Raw genomic sequence first — 14,482 nt, 5'->3', positions numbered from 1 at the left:
TATGAAACTAGGGGTTCACATGTATATATCTACACACAGCAGTCCGACGGCCCGTATATATGACGCATGGACATAGATTTGTCACCTGAAAACAAGATGTAAACAACTACAGTTTAGTCCATATCATATTGATATAGTAATAATACAGTCATATTCATATTTAACATTGTGACCCTTATTTACATTCATATTTATACAAAATATGCATGTAATTGTACTTATTTATTCCATGATTTGGAATCTTAATGCAACAATTATACACAGTGATATACAAAAGCATTACCAACACACTACATTCTAAGGTTTACTCACAACAATTATCAACTATGTTTCAATATACTGATTGTATTGACCAATATTGTATTTATATTAACACATCGTTGTTGTATCATTGTTTCCATTCAGTAATGTATGCAACACTGAGTTCTACATGTCACTTTATCATCAAGACTTGGAGCACGGTCCACTGAACTATGAGCAAGTCTATTAATTAGTTGACTTTAAACTGACTCTGAAGGAAGTATATAAGGGATGACTATCTAATGTATCTCGTACTCCGACGTTGCCCCATGTTAGTGGGTGAAAGAGCTCAGTATCCTTTGACTGTGGAGTGTATCGTTTTTGTCATTGTCTGTCTTGGCATGGTTTATGTTCAAGAATGTCTTTTATGAAGATGACCAGGACTCAGGGTTTGCTGTATTTCCGCTTACTGGAACATGGATATAGATAGGCCAAGTAATACATAATATGGGTAGTCAAACAGACATCCGCGATTGGGGAACATACAGCAGCAGTCAAAACCACTGGCCAGATGGAGACAGTCCAACAAGTTCTACACTTTACATATGCACATTGGTGTCCATTGTAGGACCCCAAAAATTGATCCGTACGCAATATCAACCAGCTGCGATCGACCCAGAAGAAGTGACAGCCGTGACTACGGCACAGCTAGACATATGCACCACCAGCGTGTTTAAGGTTGATGACAAGTGTCCATGAAATGCAGGACATATGAACAGAAATCCCCAGATTGTCGAGTCCATAGAAGTGCGGTCCCACACACATGAAGGATGTATAATGGGTACCGTCGAGGGTTGCAGCCATGGGATCCTGGGTATGTAGAAATGGGGCTCGGTGTTGTTTGGCAGATAATCCGTTGTCCCGCCCCGTGGGAGGGATGTGGGTATAGCACATGCCTTACTCCCCACTAATAATGCAAAGCATCCACCGGATAATGCTAAATGCAGGTGTGAAATGTGTACAGCCCTATATCAGTGTCCAGCAGGCAATTCCCATGGATGGACAAGCGTACGACCAAGATGGCACCCATAACTGGAAACCTGGTGGAATTACACAGCTGCAGTAAGGCATAACACAGGAAATACAGATAGGGACTACAGTAGACACTCCCCATACAAAGTCAGACCGCTGTGCGAATACCGGCGTACACAGCACTCAATCTGCCATCACCAAAATGGGGATCACTCGCTTCCATACTGCGGAACAAATGGGCGACCTGTGGAACACATACTAATGGCACACTAACAACTTCAACTAGGAAGGTCATAGGATGGTTAAACTATGGCGTTCCCACTTATAAAGAACATCCTTCAATGAATTAATAGGATTAATGTCAATTGACCATGGAATACACCTAATCAACATAAAATAACCGCTGGCACCTTATGGCACACAATCCAAAAAACACATAGGTAGATGAAACAGTCAATGTAGAAATTGTCCAGGACAGTGCCCAAATGGTATACAAAGGTTCCTTCATAGACAAGTAAGCGCTTTCACCCGTAGGCTCCGTCAGACTTACACATAACATAAAAGCATCCAGGCTTTAAATATCCCTCCTTACACTTTCACTGGTCAATTTCTCAGCAAACAATGAACAATTAACCACAGCATATAAAGCGCAGATGCAATGTTAACTACACACACATATATTAACATCTCCAAAAACATCCTATTAAAACATGTATTATATGATATTGTACTATGCCTAATACTCATCAATCAAAGATCTAACAATATATATAGAAGATATGTATATCATATCAATGTAATACAGTGGCATGGTAAACAACTGAAAGAGTGGACTAATGTGTGTTAACTGTATATCTGTACCTAAACTACATTCCTGTTACTTGGGATTAAGCCACCTGCTTCTCAAAAGAGGCTTAATCTGTGTTTCATCATTCAGCCCTGGTGTGTGGTCAACTCTCCACCTAATAATCCATCTCAATCCGCATTCTAAAGCATAGTTGATGAGGTCCCCCCTCTGGTATTATAACCTAGCCTTTGTAAAACACTGAATGTAAACGTATGCCTTGTGATGTGCTCATAGCCGGCCGTAGGCATACGCTAATCCTGCGGCTGCCTGGGCGCCACTAGTAGGGCCACCTTTCTAGCAGGTATGTCATGTAGGTACACCAGGATGGGGGCACCATGTGTTGTGGTGGGTGCCATGGAGCCCTATAGCCTAGGGCAGCGGTCGATCTAAGGCCACTGCCGTAGGAGGGGTAGTATGGTCTGCAGGTATGTGCTGAAGTGCACATGAAACAGCGGTCTACAAGGATTACCCATAGTGGTGACACCTGCACAGACGGCTATAGCAGGACACACACACGACCATGCATACAGCTCAGATAGACATACACACACCATAAACAGGCAATTATACACAAGGTTTATGGCGTGTACGGGTACAGTGTCAGTACAGCAAGGATAGCTGTCTGCCACGATATCCAGCAGATGTCTCTAGGGCGTTCAGGAATACAGACGTTGCATGGACAATGAGTGGATATGCATCGTACCACAGTTCTATGTGTCAGCCGTGCAAATATGCGATACATGGGACAGACAGCTGTCCATGCAAGAGCAGCGCTATGGGCACAACATAGGTATGTATATATACAACGAGAGAGATGCAGACTGACACATGTGGCAAGGCCGGGAGTGTAACGTACACAGCACCACCCACCACACCACAGCAGGGCGCACGTGGAGAACACGCTACAGAGGTCGCCAACCACAGCAGGCACACAGGCAGTCCATGAGCTGCGTCTCACCATCCACAAACACAGAGATGGCGGCAGGATATAAGTGTTCTGCGGAAACTTTAAACCCATACCCTATGAACCCATGTGGCTGGGAGCATAGACACACACACACAGCTGGCAGGCATGGGGATTGACCACACCCCCACATACCCAACCGCACAACAGTATGACACAGGTATGGAACGCGCTAAGTGGACCACTGAACACAGCACCGTCAGAGGCACACATCCAGGTGGGGACAACATCCGTAAAGGAATAGCCGCCGATAGCCAAGGTATGTGTTGCCAAGCGTCTAAAATAACTACACTCTACTAGGACAGCTGTGAACACACACACCCCACACACACACGGGGAAGGGCCGGGAGTCGAACCTACGCCTACTTACATGAACACACTACAGCATGATGAATTTACAGAACGCGCTACCGAGATTACTGAGCACAGCGCTGTCAGAGGTATACTTCTAGGCAGGTGACATCATCCGTAAGGGAATAGCTGACAATAGCCAAGGTATGTGTTGCGAAGCGTCTAAAAGCATGTCCATCTGCAGAGGCAGCTGGAAACACACACATACACACACACACACACACACACACACACACACACACACACACACACACATGGGGAAGGGCCGGGAGTCGAACCTACGCCTACCTACATGAACACACTACAGCATGATGAACTTACAGAATGCACTACCGAGATTACTGAGCACAGCGCTGTCAGAGGCATACTTCTAGGCGGGTGACATCATCCGTAAGGGAATAGCTGACAATAGCCAAGGTATGTGTTGCGAAGCGTCTAAAAGCATGTCCATCTGCAGAGGCAGCTGGAAACACACACACACACACACACACACACACACACACACACCTCACACACACACCTCACACACACACGGGGAAGGGCCGGGAGTCGAACCTACACCTACCTACATGAAAACACTACAGCATGATGAACTTACAGAACGCGCTACCGAGATTACTGAGCACAGCGCTGTCAGAGGCATACTTCTAGGCGGGTGACATCATCCGTAAGGGAATAGCTGACAATAGCCAAGGTATGTGTTGCGAAGCGTCTAAAAGCATGTCCATCTGCAGAGGCAGCTGGAAACACACACACACACACACACACACACACACACACACACAGGGAAGGGCCGGGAGTCGAACCTACGCCTACCTACATGAACACACTACAGCATGATGAACTTACAGAACGTGCTACCGAGATTACTGAGCACAGCGCTGTCAGAGGCATACTTCTAGGCGGGTGACATCATCCGTAAGGGAATAGCTGACAATAGCCAAGGTATGTGTTGTGAAGCGTCTAAAAGCATGTCCATCTGCAGAGGCAGCTGGAAACACACACACACACACACACACACACACACACACACACACACACACACACACACCTCACACACACACGGGGAAGGGCCGGGAGTCGAACCTATGCCTACCTACATGAACACACTACAGCATGATGAACTTACAGAATGCGCTACCGAGATTACTGAGCACAGCGCTGTCAGAGGCATACTTCTAGGCGGGTGACATCATCCGTAAGGGAATAGCTGACAATAGCCAAGGTATGTGTTGCGAAGCGTCTAAAAGCATGTCCATCTGCAGAGGCAGCTGGAAACACACACACACACACACACCTCACACACACACGGGGAAGGGCCGGGAGTCGAACCTACACCTACCTACATGAACACACTACAGCATGATGAACTTACAGAATGCGCTACCGAGATTACTGAGCACAGCACTGTCAGGAGGCATACCCCTAGGTGGGTGATATCATCTGCAGAGGCAAGGCAGCTGATAGGGAATGAAGACAGAGTGCGCAGTCACACAGCATGGTACTATCCCAAGGTCGCCGTACAGTAATGCGGTAGTGCTGCAGTCGGGAATACCAACTAACTACGGAGCAGTACATCATGACATGGATACGGGATGCACCACATACAGTATACCCTATGAGAGGGCATCCGGCGTGCATGATGTAGGCAGCCATTGTGGCATAACAACCACATATGACTCACCTGGATGGTCACCATGGCTATGCAGGATGTCATTGGCCATGGCTACACGCCTAGTAGCAGACATCGGTGCCGACTGTAGTGTGTACCCCCGAATGGTGTACTGGCCATGCCCTCACACCTAGCGGTTGCGAAGGGGAGACAGACATGCTCACGGGGTATCAATGCAGACGGGCGCTGTGTGCACTATACTGTGTGTCCATCTACACAGCTGCTTACTGGGCATGCTCAGACACTTAGAATCTGCACAGTGCAGACATGCATACACATGGGGTGAAATCATGGAAGGCAGAATGTGGACCGTCGTGTGTGTCCACCCACACAACAGCAACCCGGCCATGCCACAGATGTGGCATTGCGAAGGGGAAACAGGCATGCACACGGGGTATCAAAGCTGACGGGCACGGTGTGCACTGTACTGTGTGTCCATCTACACAGCTGCTTACTGGGCATGCTCAGACACTTAGAATCTGCACAGTGCAGACATGCATACACATGGGGTGAAATCATGGAAGTCAGAATGTGGACCGTCGTGTGTCTCCACCCACACAACAGCAACCCGGCCATGCCACAGATGTGGCGGTTGCGAAGGGGAAACAGGCATGCACATGGGGTATCAATGCAGACGGGCGTGGTGTGCACTGTACTGTGTGTCCATCTACACAGCTGCTTACTGGGCATGCTCAGACACTTAGAATCTGCACAGTGCAAACATGCATACACATGGGGTGAAATCATGGAAGGCAGAATGTGGACTGTCGTGTGTGTCCACCCACACAACAGCAACCCGGCCATGCCACAGACATGGCGGTTGCGAAGGGGAAACAGGAATGCACATGGGGTATCAACGCAGACGGGCGCGGTGTGCACTGTACTGTGTGTCCATCTACACAGCTGCTTACTGGGCATGCTCAGACACTTAGAATCTGCACAATGCAGACATGCATACACATGGGGTGAGATCATGGAAGGCAGAATGTGGACCGTCATGTGTGTCCACCCACACAACAACAACCGGCCATGCTCACAAATGTAGTATGTGCTTTGGCGCCGTCCGGCATGCAGATGGAGTGCACACCGCAAGTCACGGCCAGGTAAACCCGTACAGGCGCACAGGGTGGACACATGCAGTTACATGTACACACACAGATGACAGCACAGGCGTCAGTGCAGGCTGAACATGTACACACTGCAGTGAACACTGTAGCTGCCATGCCAGCACCATGTAATTGGTGCAGCAGTATGCCTCACAGTCCAGCAACAGCATGTGACATATGTCCACAAGTCTATGTGGTGATGTCGTCCGTCATGCAGAGTACACATGTACTATCAATGATCCCACAGGTGTGATGTAGTCCACCCATACCGGTATACATGGACAGGCGTCGCCACACATACCGCGGGCCTAACACAGATATGACACATGACTGCAGCTGTACCACAGTGAAACAATGTCGGATATGTCATATATGTGATTTCCTGGCTGTGTCCATGGACTGCACACAGGACACATCTGAAGCCTGTGATGTACCACATGCATAACACAGGCGTCGCGGTAATACACACGAAGGGAAGGTGGACACATGTCTGTGGTATGCACCCCCTACAGGGTGTAGCGGTGTTCACTGGGACACATACCCTTGTACAGTTTGCCTGTGACAGCTGTGATACCATACCACAGTCCATGTTCCATGTATGTCGACACACATGTCACAACGTAGCAATGCATACACACATGGCAACAGGGGATACATGTGACACGTGTACTGTGCGGTGCAGCCGTGCTTGGCGTGTCCGATGTCCATAACACAGTTGCAACCCCCTACCACATGCATACCCATCATGGAGGCCGTCATATGGTGGCATAGTAACAGCACGCATGGCAGTATGTGTGTACACCATGTGTTTAAACACCTGTCCACATGCATGTGTGCAGGTGCTGGTCACAGGTGTGTCACACACCATCCTACCCTGCCATGTGCATACAGTCTGCTATGTTGCCTTTACATGACAGCGCTGCCATAATGCATACCCATCGGCCATGCGTCATCGACCATATGTCACATGGCCACTGTAACCCCTACCACCTCCCAAGTGCAAATATTGGCACAGCTGCCAGATACAGTGGTGGTACGCAGGATGCACTACATACCACTGCACACCTGCACATATCCCATATAGTGGGTGTGGCATTCCTAGCACCAACATGTGTGCAGGAATGTGTGCCCATGTATGCCACAGATCGGGGGGACTATGTGCCACGTGCCACACATCACTGTACACCATGGTAGAGATCTGTACATACCTCAGTGTGGGGTGCATGGATGTGGATGGTGCAGTACATGCAACACGTCATCCCTCCGTGTAGACATGTGCGGTCACCACCATGTCAGTGTGTCAACATGTGTGTATATCTGCTGCCTGTTGTGAGGGTGTATGCAGATATAGTGTTGTGACTGGACACTAACCACACAGGGTGACCAACCCGTACTGGTGCTGCATTGTACAGCCCTGTCAATGCCATACTTGTGAGCCTTACTGGCTACCTGTGCAAGACCACCCCCTGTGACATGGAGCGTGGGTGCATTGTCTTGTGAGGGTGCTGACCACACAGACAGGTGTCCCCATCTGCACACAATGGGGTGTGTGCCATAGAGGTGTACGCCCCGCGATTGCGGACATATTCCTGTACCGGTACAGCATCCAACTGCTGCACACCGTGCACCACAGCTGACAGGTGACACCTGCGGTCAGTTGCCAGCACACTGCGTATGACACCTGCAGAATGTCACCATACCTGTACTGTGTCATGCCATGTATGTGATGTCTCTGTCCACCGTAGCCTGTGGCACCGACCACAGGCGTCAGGTGCAGTATATGTGTGGACATGTGCGTCATGTACCATGTAAGCAACGTTATACTATATCTGGCTCCGTGTCCGCAGGTTTACGTGTATAACCTCTCTTCTTGCAATCTCGACTGTCTGTTCTCTATATCACGAAAGCTCTGCACCTGCTCCCATAGTATTCCTACATAGGTGAAGTACATGTATACTAAATGGAGTACTACACTAGCCTAGAATCCCCTTGTGTACCCACTTCCCTATAGGTGCCTTCTGACCCAGTTACACAGCAAATGCATTCACGTTCTCTGGCATGTCGAAGGGTCAATTGCTAGCGACCTCTCCTGTTCAGATGGTGAATCTGGGCGTCCTGGGCACTGTTACAGGTGCCTCATGGACACAGACAAGCCGCACCTCCCCCACTAAACATAATACATGTGAGAGATGCAACTATATAGCCAGACAGGGGGCTGTGCTCTCTCAAACCATGACCGGCAAGACCAAACGGGAGGGGAAGGACACCATGCACACCACAAACCCAGTGTCACATGTAACTATCGCAAATGCTAATCAAACACATAAACACACTAAGACATACTTGGAGGCACTGTTAAAACATGTCACGAACCTAACGAGGCCTCTGAAGCAGACACCCAAGCAACTGCCTCCACAAGACATAGGACATGCAACACATAGTTCTCAGCGTCAGTGTGCTAAACAGTCAGAACCCAAAAGGCAACACACACAATGCCAGACACATTTGTAATGGGTGATGCCGCAGTCAGACACACCGACGTCACACCCACCAGACTGAACAAGGGAATGATCACAGTAGGCTGCATGTCGGGTGCTGGAATCCGCCACATAACACACGCACTCAGGTCACTCCGCAGCATGTACAAGTATGACGCGGTCATTGACCATGCTGGTGTCAACGACCGGAGACATACCACCCTGGGATACATGAAAGGAGACATAGAGGGCCTCTCAGATTGTGTAGCCCAGGCCAGCATGTCCCTGACCCTGGGCAGTATCCCACCCTCATCAAGTATGATGCCACTATACTGGCTCCAAGTGGTCACCCTTGATAATGTGCCTGGTTACCGGTGTCAGTCTGAGGGGATCCAAATTCCTCATACCTGGGATGACATGCTTGGCACGCCACACCCCTTTGCAAGGGATGGCTCACACCTGTTGCCCCTGGTCTTCAAGGGTTTGGCTAAGGCACCTGCCACCCCCACAGTGCCCACTGCAGGCAAGGCTGGAATGATAAACCTACCACCCTACACTACAAACCTGGAGAAAAGACAGGGTAATACTGCTCAGTGCCAGTGGTCTATGCCCAAGCTGCACGCCCTCAAATGCCCTCCTCAGTATGGAGGACATCGATGTCAGTGCTGTGACTGAAACATTGTTCAGGGCTGCTGAGAGCACCCCAGCACTATCAGGTCATACCCCATATCATGCGTTCAGGACCATAACCCGGACCTAACACAGGAGGAGGGGGAGTCTCCATTTCCATGAAGGATACACACACCTCCAGGTTGGCAGAAATGCACATAGCAGTGGGGAATATCCAGGTGCAATTAACCATGGGTAGGACTGCCCTACAGTTTGTTGCATGCTACAGACCACCCTCCCAAACCCAGGATACCTGCACAGCCTTCCTGAAGACACTGATGAGTATGAATGCTCTCACAACACTGTCATATTGGGTGACATCAACCACCCATACATAGACCGGGAACATTACCCAGGACACAACACCCTACACCAAAGGTTCCAGGTGTTCATACACCTGAATGCTGTGGAACAACCATGCACCATACCCACAAGGGGAGGAACTATACTAGTTCTGATCATCACACATGGGGACGACATGCTCCACACAGGATGTACATCCCCTCAACGGTGAGGTCAGACCATATAGTGAACTCACTGGAGATCCGCATCCTGCACCCAACACCGGCATGGGAGACCACAGTGAAGACCTCTCCACAGCGAACCCCACACATCATACGACTGGTGTGGTACCCTACAAGGCCTCCATGCCAGTGGTAAACACAGGCCACACTGCTGAAACCCTTACAAATGCCTTCTATGAGCACCCCCAGGAATGTCTGCACCAAGCGATCCCTGATAACATCAGGACCTTGTCCACCAAAGGCAGGCACATGGTCTGGTGGACCCCAGCCATTGACAAACCGTACAACAAGAGTTGAAAGCTACTACATGACAGAGCAATATCAGTACCAGGGAAGGCATCACTGATTAATACTGGCGTTAATATACGATCACTCATACAATCATCCAAGGCCGCCTGTGGGACTGGACTTGCAAAGGACACATAAGACAACCATAAGGCCTTCCTTAGCTATGGTAGGAACATGGGTGGAAGCACACAGTTATGCTCGGAATTACTCCAGAATGGTACAGTGATCACTGAACCCACAGACATTGCCAACAAACCAGCAGACAGGTTCCGTGCATACATCTACCCTCCCTCCCAAGAGGGCGTATCCATCCACCAGAGTCTAGCCTCCCAAACATCCCGTATGCCCAGGAGAGAGCTGATATCTGTTAAGCAGTGAACACAGCATCAATGGGACCAGATGGTGTCCCCGGCTGTGTGCTACACAACCTCAATGAGGCCCTCACCCCGCACATAAGGCTGCTGTTTCATCTTAGCCTTACTACGGGCTCACGCGATGGATGGCATACGGCAACTGTGGTCCCACTACACCAGGGTAGTGCTCCTATGGACTCTGTACATCCCTGCCCTATAAGCTTGACAAGCCTTGTCTGCAAAGCTATGGAGAGGTCCATACTGGAGCCCATAAATAAAGACATTGGTGTACGGCAAATACCGGAACATACCCACATCGGCTTAGTCAAGGGCAGATCCTGCCTCCCGAATCTGGTCGACCTGTTTGGAGGAGTCACTAAGGCCATTGATGGGGGTACGTCGGTTTGCACAGACTACCATGACCTGGCGACAGCGTTCAAACCACACTCCACGTGGGCATCATAGAAAGGCTCACCAGCGTAGATGTAGAGACATATGTCACACGGTGGTTTGCCAACTGGATGGAGGTCAAACCCCACAGGGTTAGTGTTCCTGGTGCCATGTCAGACTCCAAGCTGGTCCCGAGTGGTGGCCCACAGGGCTCAGTCCTGGGCCCCCTCCTGTTCGGCATTCAACTTTCCGATGTGCATGCAAACATAGGGGGATTGTGGCAGACAAGGTATGCAGATGACTGCACACCGGCCACCATACTCAACACCCCATCAGACATGGACATCCACCTGGGGTCTCATAGAAATGGATAACTGGTGCCAGAGCCATGGCCTGAAGCTACATGCCAGGGAAGGTATAGACCTACCCTTTGGGAAGGACATGTTCACCCCGAATTACCACATAGGTGGTAATCCATTAAACATGGCGGACGTGATCAGGGACATGGGTATCAAACCTGTCGGTAACCTCTCTCAACACTCACATTGCCAATGTGGTTGGGAAGACATTCCACTGTGCCCACCTGGTCATGAAGGGATTCACATCCACATCAGGGGAGGTCATTGTACCCCTGTACTCTTCACACGTCAGACCAATGATTGGGTACAACGCCACATTTGGAATGTACCTAACCTGACACCTGCAGCACTCGGAAGGACCTCAAACGTTCCACAACACAGGGATAAAGGTGCTGAAACATATGTCACACGCTGCCCGACTGAGGGGACTGTGGCTGTATACCTTCTCATACCGTCTGCTGTGAGGTGATCTGTGCCTGACAAACACGGCCATGTCCGACCTGGGTGACATGGACATGTTCCACCTCCTAGGCTCCAAACAACCACGGGCACGGAAGCAACTGACAGAAACCTCAACACGGACATAAATAGGACGTGCTGGAGGGAGAGGTTCATCGCCCAGAGACCCCTACAACATGGAAAGATTCCCAGCCCTGTGAAGCAGAGCCCTCACTGACTCTGTCCAAGAGTAATCCTGGCGTGTGGATGGGAGATCGTAGGTATCGCCAGGCATCATCTCTGTGTCACTGCTGGACAGAGGGACAGCGGACCAATGGATATAGTATCCTCATCCTAAGGGGTGGTGAAAGCCACACACACTCTGGCTAGGCTTACATGCCGTGGGGCACATAGCCTGGTATGTACCTATGCACCTATGTACCTATGTAGGTGTCCAGGCAGGTTTGGTACCTGTGGTATGCTGATATTGCCAGATGTGCCTGTGGGTAACCCACAGCTACATGGGGTTGTGCCCCCTGGCCCAAGCCCCATGAGGAAAAGGTTCAGCCAAAATGGGCTCCCTTCCCCCACCCTGTCACACCTGGATGTGCATGCCAAGGTATGTCTGGATGATGCAGACACAACCCCACATAGATGACCCGCATACACAAACCCCTGCCCTCACACAACCCCGGGCACAGGACACATACACCCTCAACTTTTCCCCCCATCAGAAAATTTTATAACTGCAGATGGGTAGACATGAGGGAGAGGCTTTACAAAGCCAGGGGATATTTCCCGGGGGTAGGCTGTACCAATTACCCCATGGTGGTAACCCATTTTTGGGTGACTTCAGAAACAGGGATGGGTACCCCACCTTTTGTGGGATTTTTAAAAAGTTTACCACTTGTGTTTGGGGAATTCACCCCAAAATTCCCTGGGTTTCCTTACGGTTTCCCCCCCGTACCCCCTCCGGGGTGACCCCCAGGATGGGGGGCCCCCGAAGACACATGTTCCCTAAATTTTCCCGCTGGGGCCGGGAAACCCCAACCCCGCTGTGGGCCCGGGGTGGGTTTTTCACCATGAGGTGGACCCAAAAGGGAAACCCCTGAAAAAGGTGGCACCAAGGACCCAAAACCATGGGGTTTCGGAGGAGGGCCTATGCCCCACCCCAACCCTGCCCCAGACAGCCCCCCGGGGTTTCAGCCCCCCTGAAAATTCCCCACCCCAAAGTTGGGAAATTTGAAAGGGGGGACATTGCCCAAAACTGGGGCCTTTGGGGGAGGTTAGCCTCTCCCCCTTTGGGCCCAAAAAAGGCCTGGCCCCAAATTTCATCCCGGAACATGCCCTGGGGATCCCCTCCAATTTTACCCGCAGGGGATGTTGGGCCCGACTTGGGGACCAAACCCCAGTTTGGCAATGTTTTCAGGCCCAAAATGGGGTTTCACCTTAACCCCCCCTGCCAAGGGCCCAAAAGACCTATGTTTCCCCTTTTGGGGAATTATGTTAAAATTTTCCCTCAAACCTGTAAATGAAGGGGATATGGGATTTAAAAACCCAACAAAACTTTCCCCTGACAAAATTCCTGTGCCCCTCATAATTAAAACCCCTATAAAAGTGGGGTGATGTGGAGCAGGAGGGAAGGGATAACCCCCTTTTGTATGTGTAAATTTCCAAAACACAGGGCCCAACGGGGGGAAAAGGGCCCCAAGGGTTTAGCCCACAATTTTGGCCCCCAAAAAAAACACAGCAGCCCAACCCGTGAACCCACACGGGAACCCAACCCCCAGATGTAATTTCAGGTTGGATGGCTTCCCCCCCTGTGTGCGGCCAAAAAAGTGGAGTTTCCTGCCCCGGGGGGCACCCCTACCGGGTGGAGGATGGAGTCCACTTCCATGGAACCCTGTCCGTGGAAACCTGTGGCCACGGGGAAAAGCCAGGCCCGCCCACGTTGGGCCCTGTGGTCCTTTGGTGTGGTTTGGGGTCCCCCCACTGCACCGCTCTCTACCCCACTGGGGTTAGTGGGCTAAGGTGGAAGCCCCGGAAAAAAACTTAGGGTGGTTGGGGTTGGGTGGCCCAGGGGGCCACGTGCCATGCCTCACCCAAAAACCCGGTTTTTTCCAGCAAAAAGAAACAGCTTTTACGCCGTATTGACATTTTCCCCCCGGGTCGAAAGGATTTTCCCCCTTTACCAAATCCCGAACATTACAAGCTTGTTGACATTTGGCCAAATGAAAGGTGTTCCCCCCAAATTTTGGGAACATTGGGCCCCTTGGGCACCCTGGGCCCCCTTTTGGCTGGGTCAGGCAAGTGTGTGGGGCCCTTACAATCCCCGGGTGGGGCCCTGGGGAAAAACCAACTGCTGATGTACAACCCCGGGCATGCGCCCGGGGGTCCCCCTAGGGCCCAAAACCCCTGCCTGGGGTGGCAATACCCGCAAACACCTGGGAACATGGGGTTTTCCCGCACCCGTGCCCCCAACACCTGGTCAATTTTAAAAAAAAAAAAAAAAAAAACCCCCGTGTTTCTTTGGCCCCAAGGGGGTCACAAAGCTCACCCCCAAATGTGGTACTGTGTTTGGGGGCCCCCTAAAAAAAAACCCCAAATGGGGCATTCCGATGGGATACTTAAACCCTAAAGCAGGCCCAAAATTGTAGAACCCCCCCTCCAACCATTTGTAAAAGGCCCCAATTTAGCCCTTTTAAAATTGGCCCCCATTAAAAAACCCCCCACGAAAGGGTTAAAAGTGGTGTCAATTTTCCCCCGGTATAC

The sequence above is a fragment of the Protopterus annectens genome, chromosome 2.part2, assembly GCF_019279795.1.
Source record: "Protopterus annectens isolate FY-2018-M chromosome 2.part2, PAN1.0, whole genome shotgun sequence".
NCBI lineage: Eukaryota > Metazoa > Chordata > Ceratodontiformes > Protopteridae > Protopterus > Protopterus annectens.
This window is presented reverse-complemented; position numbering follows the sequence as displayed.